This window comes from Mastigoproctus giganteus, chromosome 1 (genome assembly GCF_048544385.1).
Source record: "Mastigoproctus giganteus isolate SK-2022 chromosome 1, ASM4854438v1, whole genome shotgun sequence".
In the NCBI taxonomy this organism is placed as follows: Eukaryota; Metazoa; Arthropoda; class Arachnida; order Uropygi; family Thelyphonidae; genus Mastigoproctus; species Mastigoproctus giganteus.
In genome coordinates, this window is record NC_143575.1 from 258893433 (window position 1) to 258910356 (window position 16924).

A 16924-nucleotide genomic window follows, 5' to 3' on the forward strand; every position below is an offset into this window, starting at 1 on the left:
CTTCAATTGAGCCTTATTAACCCATTCCGGTTGGAAATATTTTAACCCGTGGCCGCAGCAACCTGAAAAGACAGTTGGTGAGAGGACATTGTAGAGCTCCGTCTTGCTATTATAGACAGATAGCGGTATGTTCTGGTTGACGTAGTCCTCGGGCGACCTTGGCCAACCCTTCTTGTAATGGTTCCTGTCTCCTGAAACTGCTTCCATAGTGTATAGTGTTTCTTTTTAAACGGCACCCGGGTTCCCTCTAACTCCGCGTAGTATACTCTCTGTCGTAATATGTAAGAACTTCGTGTATGTAAGAACAAACGTCTTATGTGCTGAATCAACGTCAGTAGTGTAAAGTTAAAATTATCTGCGACCATTGCTTTAATTGGATAATAGTACAAAGAGTTCAGATAATTTAGTCCTCATCTTTAGCCCATTAAGGAAAGGGGCTCGTTGGTCTAGGGGTATGATTCTCGCTTCGGGTGCGAGAGATCCCGGGTTCAAATCCCGGACGAGCCCGCTATCATATTTTTTTTTTTTTTTTTTTAGCTCTAGCGTTTCTACATCGATAGGATGGAAAAAAAATTCAAAATTCAGAGTATGCAGGAAACATCAGAGATATCAGTCAGTGGGAGACAGTATGAGTGTCATTTTACCTTATGGAGTCCCAAACAAATATGTTTGGTGGTAGACTTGTCAATAATTTGAGAGCCTGGAGTCAACGGTGGACCAAAGATTCAAAGATAAGACAATAATTCAGCCTCTCTTGAGACTGAATTATTCAGTCTCAGGAGAGGGTTACATAGTTTTCTCTTCCATAAACTCAGATTTTCCGTCAAGAGAACAGTAAACCGACCGAAGAATACACAATTACAGAAACAATCCACGGAACCCTCTTAGCCTTAGGTTCTTTGGCGCTTAACGCGTACCGAATAATTTATATAATGTTCTGAATAGCAGAATACTAAACAACCGAAACTTACTGAATTTCCTGACAGATTGTGAGGACTGGAAGATTTTCAAACTTATCGTGTTATGATCCATTGTTTTCCTAAATGTTTCTCAAGTCTCGGTGTATCTGTCTAACTGAAGATAGAAGATTGTCTAAGAAATTTTCTAAAGTATTACGCTACAAGGAAGTTATTTTCAGAACGTTCTAATATCCCTCCCTCTGAAAAATCGGTTCCCGAAGTAGAAATTAACGGCTAACCGTGGTATGATAACATATTAAACAACCATTAATATCGCTAATGGATGGGATTTAAAAATATCAACTGAAGAGGACTGATGTCTAAATGTTCTTTAACGAAATCAGCAGCATTTGATGGTAGATATCGATTTTGACATCGTCAGCTACGTGAAACTTGTATAATTGAAGCACGAAAAGGAAGGAAACCAAATACATCCAAAACGAAGTGCTTCGCAGATGAGTGTAATTCCCCTTTTTTATTTAGTGCACCCCAATAAAAGAATGCAGAAAAGGCAGTTTAAATATTAACTAATACATTGTTCAGGTTCTTGTTTGTTTTTTGAACCTTGCGTCAGATTCAGACGAAAAAATCCATTAGAAAATCAAATTTTTTATAAAATTACTCTTGGATCAGCGATTTTATTTCTGGCAGTGATTGAGTAACTGCAGTCCGTTGATATTTGTTGTTGCAATGGGGTTTCAGGACTAATGCCATATTGTTCCGTGATGTCTGTAAATTGCGTGTGTTCTGTGGTTGATTTTCAGTTTTCTGGTTGAAAAATCCTAGTTTCTGGGAGAAAAAAAACATGCTACCCTCCTCTGAGACTGACTAACTTGGCCACGTTGTGAAAAAGGCCCATAAAAATTCTTCCTCTCATCGACGGGATTCGAACTGGGGTCTTTTCCACCAGGTGCCGAAGGAAAATACCTGAGTTTACCAACGAACTGTGCTACCACGAGGGCATACTTAGAAAAGTTATTTAATTACTTTTTCATTAACGAAATTTCACATCTAGACATTCTCTTTATCCTTGGATTTTGTCCTAATTTCTATGGTAAGTCTTCTCTTCACTGCTCAATATTTCAATCTCATTGAAACCGAAGTCTCGTGAGAAAATAACAATCGCTCTCGTGGATTCTCATTTTCACACGTTGTTCATAAATAGGCAATTATGTTTTCCTTTATCAGTAGAAAGTTACATTGGAAAAGTGATCAATAATCCACTGTGGTCTCTACCGAGATCGGAATGTCCCTCTAAACATTGCTATAGCCCGTTTTGTCTTTTCTTTTGCTTTATAATAGCGAGAATGAATGGATGATTCAACCTGATATTTCAAAAAAGTCATTTTTACCAAGCTTGGCTTTCTCTCCCGGAAATTTGGGATTTTTCTGAAGCAAACAAAATCGACCTCAGGACATACGCAATTTATAGACAGTATACACGGAACAATATGGCCTTAGTCGCTCAAGCTCCTAAAATCCTACAACTTGAACAATTATAAAACTGATGTACCTGTGTGTGGGAAGTTAGCTTTATACGAGGGGCGTTTGAAAAGTTTGTGGCCTGAGTATGAAGGGTTTATTTCAGGAGCCTGTTAACATGTTACTTTCCAACAGAGTCCCTTTGGCGCCAATACACCTTTGCCACTGATGTTGCAGTGCTTTGATTCCAGCTGCGAAGGAAGTTTTCTTTTGGGCCTCCAAGGATGCAGCAATGACGTCACTGTTGGTGGAAAAACAGATTCCAGCCAGGCATTCTTTACAAATTAAGAAATAGGTGAAATCCGATAGTGCTAGATCTGCGGAAATGGGGGATGGTCCAATTTTAAAGATGTATCCACAGACTTGTTAGCAGTTTCATTTTCCTGGTGGAACAAGACTCCTTTTCAGCGTTTTCCTCCCCATTTGTCTTTGATATTTTCACGAAAACGCCTCACCAAATCTGCATGATATGCCTCAGCGATTCCTGGACTTTCTGAAAGTAATCTAGTAGAAACAGTACATGAGCATTCCAAAAAACGATGCCATCGCCTGCCAGGAGAAGAAATCGACTTGGCTTTCTTTGGAGAGGGAGAAGAGCTCTATATTCGCTGTTTGAACTGCTTAAAGTGATGGATCACATCTCATTCATGGTCACAAACTTTGAAAGGAACTTTGCTAGATCTCCTGGAAAATGATGCAAATATTCAGTTGTCTTGGCAACCCTTTTTTCTTTCTTTTTTTTAATCTTCTGTCAATTTTGGGGCCCATCGTTCTGACATCTTTTTCATAGCAAAAACCTCTTTTAATATGTGGTCAACACGTTCAGATGAGATGCCCAAGACGCTAGCAGTGTAGCGAACTGTCACTCTTTGATCATTCATCACCAGATCATGCACACTATGGAGGTTGCAGGTCTTCTACAACGTGGACCGTCTTCCAGGCTCTGCTTCTCGTTTAAATTCTACTGCTCACTTCTTAACCATGGGACAGGAAGGGGCATCCTCCTCCAATGTTGTAACCATATCTTCATGAATTGCCTTTGGCCTTAGTTCCTTTTGTCCTAAATATTTGATGGCTGCACAGAGACTGATTTTGTCCATCTTTCCGTATTCACATAAATTTCTTTACTTCAGGACCCGTAAATAAAAAAAAAGCGATTATTGAAACCGCATGAAACCTGGTAGGCTGCTACCTGAAGTGAGATGCAGGGAAATATAGGCATGGTCAAATGCTAGATACTGCCAGAAACTGACCAGTGAACTTCTCCATCAGCAGTCCGACCCAGAGTTAAAAAGTACACAACTTCATCATTAAAAACATTTTCCACTCTTCAGTAATGTCATAGTTCCTCCATAAATCTGATTGAGTTTTTGCTTATATAATTAAAAAGAAAATCTAATGGGTTGTGCTCAATTAACCTTTGTAATCAGTTAATAAGCATCTATCAATTATTAAATCTTGAAAATGGTGGTATGAAACATGTTGGAAATCTCGGCCAATCTTCAACGTTTGAATAATAAAAAATAAATAGTTCCTCATTTCATTGTTCAGGTTAAAACCAAAATAGAGATGGAACAATAGTTGACGACTTTAAACCATGATCCCTCCAAACAGCAGGCTAACTTCCCCTTCACCAACAGCGCATAAAGACAGTTTCCTCAAAAGCCTACAATTCGAAGTATCATACACAGCTGTCCGAGAAAACACGCAGTAGCAATAACGGACGCCATCCGCAGAGATGACTCTGTTGTCATGGAAACTTGGATGAGGAATATTAAACATCTTGATGTAAGCCATGCCAAATCACTGGGATGAAAAGAGGCCTTTTGAATTTCGAAAACTGCAATCGCTCTTCTCTGAGTTGGTACCTTAGAGTGCCTCTGAGTTGTAGTACCTTAAATTATGCGCATATTTTTATAACAAGAAAACAATTATCTGCAAATGAGGAATATACACTCTCATCCACTGTCACTGTCATTTTAAAAGCCTTCTTAGAACGGGATTGTAAAAGTTGCATTTTGTAGATGAATTTATGAATTATTTATAAAAATTTATAATTTAGAAAGTTTTATGTAAATTATGTGACTAGTGACGCAAGATTCCTGAAGATTCCGTTTTCCAGACCTGAGTTCGAATCCCATCAAGGACAGGAAGAAATTTCCTGGGTCTTTTTCGTAATGTGGCTGAGTTAGTCGCTCTCAGCGAGGAGAGCATGGTTTTTTCTCCTGAAAACTCGGGATTTTCAACCAAAAACAGCAAATCGAACACCGCGCAATATGGTCTAAGCTGATTCACCTAAAACTCGCTGTGGCATTGAGTCCCCGACACATTGGAGGTGTCCTCAGATATCGTGAACATGCTGGATAGAAGAAGGTTCAAAGTTTGGCGATGGAGGGAGGCAATATCGTGGACTGACAAATACTGCATTCCACCGCATCCCACAAATGTTTCATGGGATTAAGTTCGGGATCAGGGAATTAATTAATGTTGACGGCCAGGAAAGCACACAAAATGCTTGGACATGCTCGAACCATTCCTGCACAATGAGGACCTTGTGACAAGGGACGCAGCCTTGTTGAAAGAGTGCAGTGCCATCTGGGTACACGGTCATGATGTGGGGCAAACCTTGGTCAGAAACAATATCATATAATAAATAAATAATAAATATCACACTAGGGCTACCCGGAATATCAATTAATTTGCCCAAGTGTATTATGTTTGTGAATTACGTGTGTTCTCTGGTCCAAGAACCCTATGTGCGACTTCTTAGGGGTGAGGTTGGGCCAGATTTTCTTTTCATTCACTACAACGTCACTGCACATAGAGCTCAAGTGGCGGAGCAATATCATGAAATTGAAGATATTCAATGACTGTCGTGGCCAGCACGATCAACAGATTTAAATCCGATCGAACATCGGATTTAAGTCGGTAGTCCTCCCACCGAACATCGGTGGTACTACCGAAGATCTTACGCCTAACCCAACAAACACTATCAATCAATCTTTCATTTCTGATTCTTCTGAAAGTGAAATCGGGAAAGAGCCCATCCAGATTGATCGCACAGTCATGAATCAGCTGAATTTATAACTCCTGACATGTCATTATCATCTTATTTGGAAGGCCCAGCCACTTCTAATCAATGTTCACTCTTCTTTGGATGTAGGCCAGTTAACTAGTCCTCTGTCTGACAATGTTAAGTTCTCCACCACTCCTCCAAATATATTTCTCGATTCTACTTGCTCTTCTGGAGTACTCATGCTGAATAATGTGAATTTGACCCACCAGTTTTAATCAGCGTCTCTCTAATAAACAGTCAACAATATCAGCTAACGTATCTCGTTCTTCATCTAACAGAGGCAGAGAGCCATTCTTCGCCTTCGGAGCCAATAAGAGCTCAAGATTTCAAGCTGTTCCTCGCCAAGCTTGGTCTTTCGTCAGTCGGCTTGTTCCTTTCACAGGATCCTTCAGACGTTGAGGAATTTCTCAACACTGAATTCAGTCTTCACACCTCTGTGAGGAAGTTGTCCACCTTATCCAGACTATGCTTCGTTTCTAATCATAAGTAATCCATCTGAACATTCTCCCATTGAAGATATCGCCTTATTATTTAGGAAAGCTTCTTATGCTTATGCTTTTTTACCTTGCTCTCCAGTTGCTTAAGCCACCATTCAACAATTAGAGAATATTATAGAAGAAACAATCTTTTTGAAGCCTCCAAAAGCAGTACTGCTTATTCTGGGTGATTTTGATGTTCCCAACTGCCCTTGACCCGAATCGTTCTCCAAATTCACTGGCTAAGCAATTCGGCAGCATTTGGCGTAGTAATGTTCTAACTAAAATCTGTACCTTTCCCACCCGCAACCCCTCCTACATTAATTTACTTTTTACCCATGAATCAACTCTCTTCACAATTTCTAAGGGTAATAATTTCATCCGATCAAATCACTTCCCAATTGTCATTGATTTCTTTTCTTCTATTTCTGAACCTTCCTCTGACTGACCTTTTTTTAGCTTTAGACACATTGACTGGACTTTCTTAAATTGGCTTCTGGGCAACGTTGTTTGGGTTCTCATCCACAGTTTTGAATCGATTGATAATTACATCGATTATCTGTACTTAATCCTCCATTCTGCAATTTCTTAGTTCGTTCCCATCACATTCTCGACCGCTAATCCTGGTAACATCCCTCTCTAGATGTCGAACAAGCTTGTGTATTCCCTCAGGTGAAGCTGAACTTACTCGGAATTTAAATTCGAGATCATTGTGGTGCTATCTCAAACGGCTATCGAGATCTTCCAGAATTCCTATGTTAACTATTGATCCGAATATCTCAATCAACTGTCCTCTTGGCATTGTTAATCTTTTCGCTACCCATTTTTTGAACTTTGTTCTCCTGAACTGCAACTTCAAATCCGTGTTATCCATTTGAATAATTCTAATCACTGTTTTGATAGATTAGTTCTCATTACTGATGATGTCCAGTCAACCATTTCTCAGCTTAAAGATTTCACTGCTCTCGTCCTGATACCCTTCCTGCTCTTTTCTTCAAGAAAATAAGTTCATCTCTTGTTGCAATTCTTACAAATCTCTTCATTTACTGTCTTCTTAATGGTTGTTATCCTTCAGCGTTCAAAGATGCTTATATCATCGCCATGAAAAAGAGGGTGATAATGCTGTGCCTTATAACTACCAACAATACATTTATGAATTCCTACTTTATAAATATCTTAGTTCCTACTTTCACCCTTTTATCAATAATTACCAGCATGCTTTTCATCCCATGAAATCAACTGTTTCAAATCTGGCCTTGTTCTTTCATTTCCAACAAACTAATTTGGACAAAGGAAATAAAAATGATTCTTTTTTTTCTTGATATTTCACATGCATTTCAATCTGTCCACATCGATCTCCTGCTCTTCAAGCTTTCATCTTATGGTCTACGATCCCCTTTACTGGATTTGCTTGATTAACTGCTCAGAAATCGTAAACTATCCATAATAATAATTTGTGGTATTTCATCGACTCCATTTACAGTTTCTCAAGGTGTTCCTGAAGGATCACCCTTGGGTCCGCTCTCCTTTATTGTGTACATTAATGACGTGTAAACTTTATTTGAGTCTTTTACCGTTGAGTGGCAACTCTGTGCAGATGATATTAAACTTTGCAAAGTTATTTATTTTTCAACTGAGCGATGAACTCCAGTCCTGTCTTGATTTCCTCTCTGTTTGGCTCAATAAAAATAATTTTTAAATCCATTAAAATGTAAATTATATCGCTTTCGCTCGATTCATAGACCCTCCGTCTTTACCGATTATTTTATTGGAAACTCTCTAGTTGCAAGTCGTGATACGTTCAAAGACTTAGGCGTCCTATTTCGATCTGACTTTCCTCCATTTCCCAATGTTGATCTTGGATTAATTACGCGTTCTTCCTCAATTTTTAAGAGCGACAAAATTATACTTCTTCTCGGCAAGCAGCTTATACACTGAAAGAACAGAATTTATGGAACACCTGGTTCCTGGGCAACGCGACGCTGTTACCCCTCTCGCTAGTGGACGAACCCACCTCTGACGTTTTTATATAGGTACACTGAATTCACATAGACGGTAATTCGATGGCATTATGGATAAACGTCGTGAGTTAATCGACTTTGAAAGAGGGATGATAGTGGGTGTCCCACCCTTGAGTCACTCTATGGCGGAGGTGGTACAGAAATTGCACAGTCCCCGTTCGACAGTATCAAAAGCATATCGGGAATACGCCATTTCCGGAATAACATCTCATCGTGGATAGCACTGTGGATGGAAAAAGGTGTTGGATGAACGTGGCCGTCGACGTCTGTCTTGCTTTGTTTCAGCCACCTGGAGAGCGACAGTGGCACAAAACACCGACGACTCAAACTAGGGAGCTGCCAGAAACGTCTCCACCAAGTGCTATCAGGTGACCATTAGGTGCCTACCCACCAGAGTCCCATTGCTAAGACCACGACAAAGGACGCTACGCCTCAGCTGGGCGAAAGAACATCGGCACTGGACCTTGGCGATTGGCGGCGGGTCTTCTGGTCCGACGAGTCCCGTTTCCAGTTATTTCGAGGGAATGGGAGGGTGCGTATCTGGCGGAAATCGCACGAAGCAATGTACCTGTCATGTAAACAAAGAACTGTTTAGGCAGGTGGACAGTCGGTAATGGTCTGGGGCGTATTCAACTAGTACACGTTGGGATCTCTGGTACGTCTAGACGCATCTCTGAACGGTCCAGGTTAAGTGTCCATCCTTGCAGACCATCTGCATCTCTTCATGGTCATCGTGCCCCACAGGGCAGTGGACTCTTCCAGCAGGACATTGCGCCTCCCTACAGAGCCGTGGTGACTAGAATATGGTTCATTCCATACCATCATGGAATGGCCTCTTCGTTCACTGGACATGAACCCTGAGGAGCATCTTTGGGACACTGTGGAAAGATCCGTTCGCGCTTTTGATCCTCCACCCAGGAATGTGACGGAATTATGGACACCGGTGCAGGAAACATGGATGGAAATACCTGTGGAACGCTTTCGTGAACTTGTGGACTCAATGCCTCGCCGTGTGACTGCCCTTATCCGGGAGAAAGGTGGCCCTACCCGTTACTAGGTAGGTATCCCATGATTTCTGTCCACTCAGTGTCCTTCCCATTTTTGATTATTGTGATATTGTTTGGTCCCCACACCAGCAATATTTTTCTTACTGACTTGAGAGAATTCAAATTAAATCCTTATGCTTTCGAAATCGCCATGTGACCATATTTTCGAGCATCTTGTATCGATTTCTGTAATGTGGCCTTTTTTGGTAATTCTTATACAAACCCTGTTAATGTCCCTGATACCTGCCAGAAGTTTCTCGCTGTCTCCTCAGTTCATTGTTATTGTATTGTTAACAGCACCATACCAAATTTTATCTGAAGCTGAACGAGTTACTCCGCTATTTCTACGTGTCCTGTTCATTTTGTCGAGCAGTGTATGTATTGCGTGGTGCAGTTTGCCTCTTGCCATTTGAAAATATGGTCAATGTCTTGTAGTGTAGATTGTTTTCAAGTAAGAATAATATTTTATATAAAAGCCTTTTGGTGTCTCAGGCACCCTTGATGATATTTTTCATTCTTTGCTCAGTGAAACCCAATAACCTGTAGAACCTCATGGTATTTATCTTCGGCAATAAAAAATAGTCGTTTGCTTTAAAACTACGCCGTAATTTCTTACCACAAAATAACAACCTCTTTTTTTTATCTCATCAGGACACAATCAAAACCATCACAATGGCGTCTTATCTCACTAAAACAGCCTCCCTTGACAAGAAATTATTCTTCACCGAATGTCCTTATAAGAAAGTTTATTGATCATTCATCTTTTTGCCCTTTTTTTTGTCACATACTTGCCATTCTTATCTTGGTGTTCATTTTTTTTATAGTTCTTCTCAAAGACCACAGACAAAAGCCAATTTATTCAACACAATATTTCCATTAGGCAGTTCTAATTTCTTTGAGGGGCACAACACTCCTTGAAGCGTACCCTTTTTGATTTCGATTTTCCAATGCTGTAGCTGTATGGTATTTCTTAATTAACAAAGACAGTTTAATCTAAAAAAAGAATGGTGTTTTATGGGAGGGCACGCCAGTGTGTACATGAATGATCTTGATAATGTATATAAATCGGGCATCTAATCTTCCTGGCCATGTACCAACTTCGACCCTCATTCAGAATGGAATGTTTTATAGCGAACAGTGGTCTGTGTGCCACATTCGCAATAAACTTCCAATAGATTTATGGCTCTTAATGTTTCAGACATTTCTTTGCGATAACGACCTCCACCGTATGAAAAAGAGAAATTACAAGTGCTGGTTTGACTGACAGCAACTCAACTTTCTTCGATCCATCGATGGAAACAACCTTTTTATTTTCTCTTTTCAGGATAAGGAAGATAATCGGTCTCCGGCTCAAAAAAACTCGAGTCTAGAACCATCATTAAAGATTACACCTACGCCTCATGGCCTCAGTTACTTTGCACACCGTCTATACATAAAACGGAATAGTTTCTTGAACATAGAAGACGAAAAAAATTCTTAATTCCTAATACCAATTTTCAAGTTAGTCCAACTGAAAATATATTTCTAATATTTCAATTAAATGTAAAGTTCTTCGCCTGTCAACTTTTCTTCTTTCACGGTGGCCATCTTTGGATGGTTTCCATTCAGCATCGTTAAGTTCTGGCATACAGCTCATGGAATCGATATCCATCAGCTACACCCCTTTGTAAACATCTCTTTATGTATTTTATTAAATCAGACAACGCCTTTGAAAGCTTTTATTCTCATTGGGACAATGAAACCCAATCGATCTCCTTCACTGAACTTATGACGTGTACTGAATCGTAGAAGAACACTGTGGCTGACATCATTATTAACCCTTTGACACCTACACAATGGTACCAACTGATGAGCACTTCTTCAAAATTGCCATTAATTATAATATATATATAGTTTTTCTGGATGTGATATGTTTGAGGCGGTTGCCTTAATTGTGCGGAAAGGAAACTAAGGCCGTGAGGGCGTTCGTTGGTGTTTGAGATGGAGAAGGTTCTATGTGGAAATTATTCAGAATGTGACACAAGAAATATTGGCAATTCGAAAATAAGAGTATCAGGAATGCTGATAGGCTTCTTTTTGGTAACTGTAGTTGCAGAAGATTTAGAATTAGTGTAGAAGGTATGTTGTGAAATGTTTTAAGACTACATTCATAAAAAATCGAAGTCTTAAGGGAAAAAATGTATTTTAATTTAATCTCAAAGTACATTCCTCGTGCTACACCTCTTTGCACGGTTGCACAGCTTCTGGATGGCTCTGTGGAACTGATCTTGTGGAGCCCTCTTTAACTCCCTCGTCATGCTTGTTTGGGTCTCTGAAATGCTGTCAAAATGGGGCCTCTTCGGGTGGGATTTCACCTAGGGAAACAGAACGTAACAGAGGGTGCCAAATCCTGCTAAACGAGGGATGGTAAAACACTGTAACTCGGCCATAACGTGGCCTCGTTAGTCGGTCTCAGACGAAGGTGGCATAGTCTTTTCATCCAGCAAATAGAATATTGATTATACAACACAACACAACACATGCAATTTACAGTTTTAGAGTGGTGCACTACAGCATTTCTAAGACTGGAAAGAAGAGCGCGTACAGCGAACCTATGAATAAGGTTTCCACCAGAAAAAGAAGGATACGAAAGATCCAATTGTCATCTTCCAAGCATACCATCAACATTAATCCACTTGCTGATGCAGCTCCATTCTCAAGAGTATGGAGCTGAATCAGCAAGTGCATTAATCTGCGAAGTGTCATTATTATTAATCTACTCTTCGGACATATCGAATCCACGAAGACTGAATCCAGAAATACAACATTCTTACGCGGACTCAGTGTACCCAGAGGAGAGTTGAAAAATGCCACTTTATTCAGTGGTCGCGTGAGAAAGCAATTTAAATGATTTTTCAAAAATTTCTTTTGTTCTTCTCTGTGTTATAAAAGAGGGCAAGTATCTGTCACGCAAAATTTCATGAATGGCATTAATATTTTACTCTCATTGGATGATAAAGCTTCGATGTACCAGAATTTCGAAAATTATTTATGAAACTTGTTTCAACAGGCGTGCAAACCAATTGTTTGCATCTAGAAAGAAATCAGTTTTGTATCGCGTGACTCTTCTGTGACTATTCATTCAATAAAGTTTCCTAACGTTCCATGATTATTTATTTCAAGGATTCAGTACATTTCGCAAACCACCAGCAAGCATTAACAGGAGATAAATCAGGATTTTCATTCCAGTTTAACTTTCTCGAAGAACACGGTCATCATGCGCCTAAAGGACTTTGGGAAACATTATCTTCGATTAGTGGCACCTGACAACTAGCCTCAAAAATATTGCCACAAATATCAGCTGTTCTCCTTGGAGCACGCACTTCATCGATGTATCATTTAACCTGCCTCCCCAGTTTCTATTTCTGTCCTGAATCATAAATACGAGCGATTATTTATTCATCAAACTGGTAATTTTCGTGCGCATGCGTGTGGTGTGTAAGAATGTATCTTGAGAAATGTTTCCAAGCTAACTTTTTAAGTCAACAACAACAGCTCGTATCCAAGTTCTTTATGAGGACAAGAAATACTTAAAAGAATATTAAACAACTTTGTCCAGTTATTTATTTTTGTAGACTATACACTGTACCGTGAAAAGTATCAGGACACCTGCCAGTCTCAGGGAACTTTTTATAATAAAACCTTTAAAGAACTGATGCCCACATTAACTGAGATTGGTATTCTGAAGCTTTAATGCTGTGGTAGTACAGCCTCGACATCAAACGCAAGCGACTGAGAGACTTGAAAGCTGGAATCAGCCTGCTCCATGATGATGCAAGCCCACATATGGCTAATCCGTTTCATCTTTGGTTCAAAAGATGCACTGGAAGGCTTTAAAGTACCTTGCATACAGTTCATATATGGAAAACAAAGTTTTAAAAGATCATATTTGTAATTTCAACATTGAAGTCAAAACATACTTCGAAGAATGGTTCAATAACAGCTTAAAGATTCTTTTTTTTTGAAAGTGAGTACACTTGTAGTCACTTTATCAGATTCTCTTATCTGATAGAGGGTGATTCCCTCCCCAATTGTCCTCACAAATGCGTGAATTCGTCTTAGAATGAATTCAACGAAGTGTCGAAAGTATGTCTCAGGAATGCTGGTGAACTGATGCTTCCCTCACTTGTTGCAAATGAAATACTTGCAGACCTCTGTCCTCGAGGGTAGCACAGTTATTGTAATCACCGCTCTATATATACATTGAGTTCGAATCCTGTCTATGACACGAGGAATTTTTATGGGCCTATTTCATAACGTGCCTGAGTAGTCGGACGTCTCACGAGAGAGGGTACCATGGTCCCGGAAACTCCGGTTTTTCGCCAATTAAACAGCAAATGGACCACAGAACTCTAGCTATTTGCCACTCCAGCCTAGTGGTCAGGAGCGGGAGTGCAGTAGCACACGCTCTTTGAGTAGACCGGGGTTCAGGCCCCTGACTGCTAAATACGGTCGAACTGCCAATTCGCACTGGACCAGCGTGACAGATTACCGTCCATTTTCCTCAACATAAACTGTTGAGGAGGCTTCCATCCTGCAGTGGATTGATAACGGCTGCTGCTTACCTTATCTTTTATGTAGTGCTGGTCTAAATTGTCGATGCGCCTGAAACACAACAAACCGGACTTCTACTCCAAAAAGAACCCCACTTCATCTCACATGTGCTCAATTCGATTAAGAACTTGATATTGCAAATGTGAAATTACTAGATTACTGGGCAGACCGTTGCAATGGGCTGAATTCCATCTCATGTTTCTGGAACTAATTCTCTACAGTTATGGTCTTGTGACATAGCTTATTATCCTGTTGGAAGAACTTATTGGAAGATGGATACCCTACATGCATTAAGGAATGACCTGGTTGGAAAACAATTTCCATATAACTTGTGGCACTCTGTGGAGCCCAGTGTGCACCACAAAACACTTTCCAAACCACAAGTCTTCACTGTTAACACCGGGCGGTATGGTTCAATGAATTATGCTTTTTCACCTTATAATGATCTTCCTAGCGAGAAACAGCAGGAACCAGGATTCGTCAGACCAATCGAGTTTTTTGGGGTTTTTTTCAATCCTCTGCAGTCCAGTGCTGCTTTTTTTGGATCCACTGTAACCATACCTCCTTGTTTTGTTTTGTTTTCTCCTGACAGGAGGAACCCGATTCAATTGTTAGCTGTCATACCCGATCCGTGACAAGGTTGTGCGTTCTGAAAAAAAAAAAATTGTTACTATTTGATCGAGCTGTTTCCATCCACAAGATCGCCATTTGTAGAATGTTATTTCATCATTGGACCAATCTCATCACCAATCTCAAGAAATTCCACAATTCTCATAAGGCAGAATTGATAAGACTGACGCAATAGAGAGCCCTCTTCACGGTTTCATTGAAGACAACTAATAACTACTCGTAAATTCAAAACACATAAAACATGGCCGTACCCTCACACTGCCACTATCGAACTTTATTGTTGGCACACTGGATTAAACCATTTTTTAAGCCATCATGGGTACATAGTTGGTAGAATTGCCGTTCTCCCCACACCGGGTGGAAAAGACTTGAGTTCGATTCCCTTCGATGGCAGGAGGAATTTTTATTGTCTTTTTTCACAACGTGACCGAGTTAGTCGGTTTCAGACGAGGGCAGTATTGGTTTTTTTCTCCCGGAAACTCGGGTTTTTCGTCCAGCAAATAGAAAATCAGCTTCAGAACACACGCAATTTACAGACAATCATGGTGCCTCAGTCGCTGATGATCCTAAAACCAACTACAACAACAACAACAACCATTTTTTGATATCGCTCGTCATTACTGAGATCAAATTCTGACTACTGACAAATTAAAACTTTTAATTTTAAACGAAAAAGAAATTCAACTCATGCAATGTTTGGCTTCTAGGCATTTCGCATTTGCAATCCTTGTCATGAAATTGAAATACAAAGTTTCTGGAAACCTAAGAATCCGTTTACGCTAATAAAATGCATTCATTACACCAATTACCTTGATACCTTAGAACAATGGCTCAAAGCCAATTAGAAATTATCTCCATGTATTCAATGGAAAGTGCGCGAAAATATTCTCCTCGCCGTCTTCATAATCTTTATTCTCGTTGGAAGATACTATTTTCATCTTGTGATAATTTAACTCAATATGAAACTTAACACTTTCGCTCACCTCTGAAACCATAGCCGACAATCCTATTTGCTGTCAGCTTGAATAACGTTTGATATCGCTGCAGGTGATGTGATCCTGGTCACAAGAGCACCCAGCTGAAACATTAACAGCAGTGCAAGTCCAGTTACGCAATACTTTGAGCATTCTAATTAAAAATATCAAACTCTTCAAGAAGTGTCAGTTAACCAGAGATTGATTAATGTTTTACATACGTGCATAATTTAATTAATCTTACCAGTCACTTAAATGAGTCTATCTATACTTATAGACGTACCACGCTTGGGATTCGTTCTATCTATTCCATATTTGTTTTTAAAAGAAACCATGGTAGCAGTGATAGTAAAATGTAAACCATAAAGCCTTTTTTTACGCCGTCCTCGCAGATAGCGCAGTGGAATAAGCCTAGGTTCGAATGCTATTGGGGCAGAAGGAACTTTTATGGACTTCTTTTTAAAGAATTTAGTTGGGTTCCGGCGATGGTTGTATGCCTCCCCTTCTGGAAATTGCAAAACGAACTTTTAATTCAAAACCTAAAACATATTAGGACCATCTGAGGCTTTTACAATAGCTTCGACACTCTTGGACATATATCTACCAACTTCCGATGGGTGTCGCCAGACTTCGCCTCATTCCTCCTACAAAGCAATTGCTACTTCCGCTTAGAAAGAAGGTCATTTTGGTCACAGCCTAACTGGCCTTTCTATTTGTTTTACAGGTTTTCACTGGGGCTGAGGTCTAATCTCTGAGTCCAACTTTTTCGACGTCATTGTCAGACCAGTCCCGCATGTTCCTCGCTGAATGACGTTGTCTTGCTTATACTGATAAGGTCCTAGACTGCAGCTTAAGGAGCGCATAATTGTCCAGAATGTTCGAGTAGGTCGCAGACTTCGTAGTTTCACACATTTCTGCTATGGGATCAAGTCTGAACCAACTGAAACAGTCCACACTATTAGACTGCCTCCACCAACCTTTGCTTATTTTTTAGTAATACCATTCCAAAAGGAATAATACCATTCTAAAGGCCGTTTTTCACTGGTGAACGTGATATCGGGCTTATCTCCACTGAATCCAACATTTCGACTTCCTAAGGATGGTTGATGTGCTGTAGGCTTGAACTTTTTATTCCTGTTGCCTCTTGATATGTTATGAGCCTCACGAACTACCCTCATGATCTGTCACCTACAGTCTTCCATCTTTGAATAACATTGATACAGCGATTTAAAAGTCTGTATGTTCTGATCCATTACCAGTACTTTAAAATACTGCTTCTACACACGCAGATCTTTGCGTTAATAGTTGGTTGTTGTAGAGTTTAAGACATCAGCAATTTAGGATAACACGTCTGTAAAACTGCGTGTTCGTGTGGTCAATTTGCTGCTTGATGACAAAAACCCGAGTTTCCGGGAGAAAATACAATGCTGGCCTCTCCTGAGACGACTAATTCACTCATGTTGTGAAAAGACCTAAGTTCGAACCCCACCAATGAAGGGATTCGAAAGGTCTCTTCCACCCGGTGTGGGGAGGACGGTGATCCTACGAACTTTGCTACCCACGAAGGCAGATCTTCAATATGTACTGTATATTGGTATGTCTGAGCCGATACGCATATGTGGGGACTTCTGCCACAGTATACAATATTCATGGAATGGTAATCAAAT

The 16924-nt window shown here is 40.0% G+C and overlaps 1 protein-coding gene and 1 non-coding gene across 2 annotated transcripts in view; both read left to right on the plus strand.

Moving 5' to 3' along the window:
- LOC150091828 (5-hydroxytryptamine receptor 2C-like) overlaps positions 1-16924 on the plus strand; it is a 100077-nt gene that overhangs the window by 18213 nt on the left and 64940 nt on the right. The gene's annotated exons all lie outside the window — the stretch shown is intronic.
- Positions 436-507, plus strand: TRNAP-CGG (transfer RNA proline (anticodon CGG)). Its single transcript has one exon. It is a non-coding gene; the product is annotated as a tRNA-Pro (tRNA).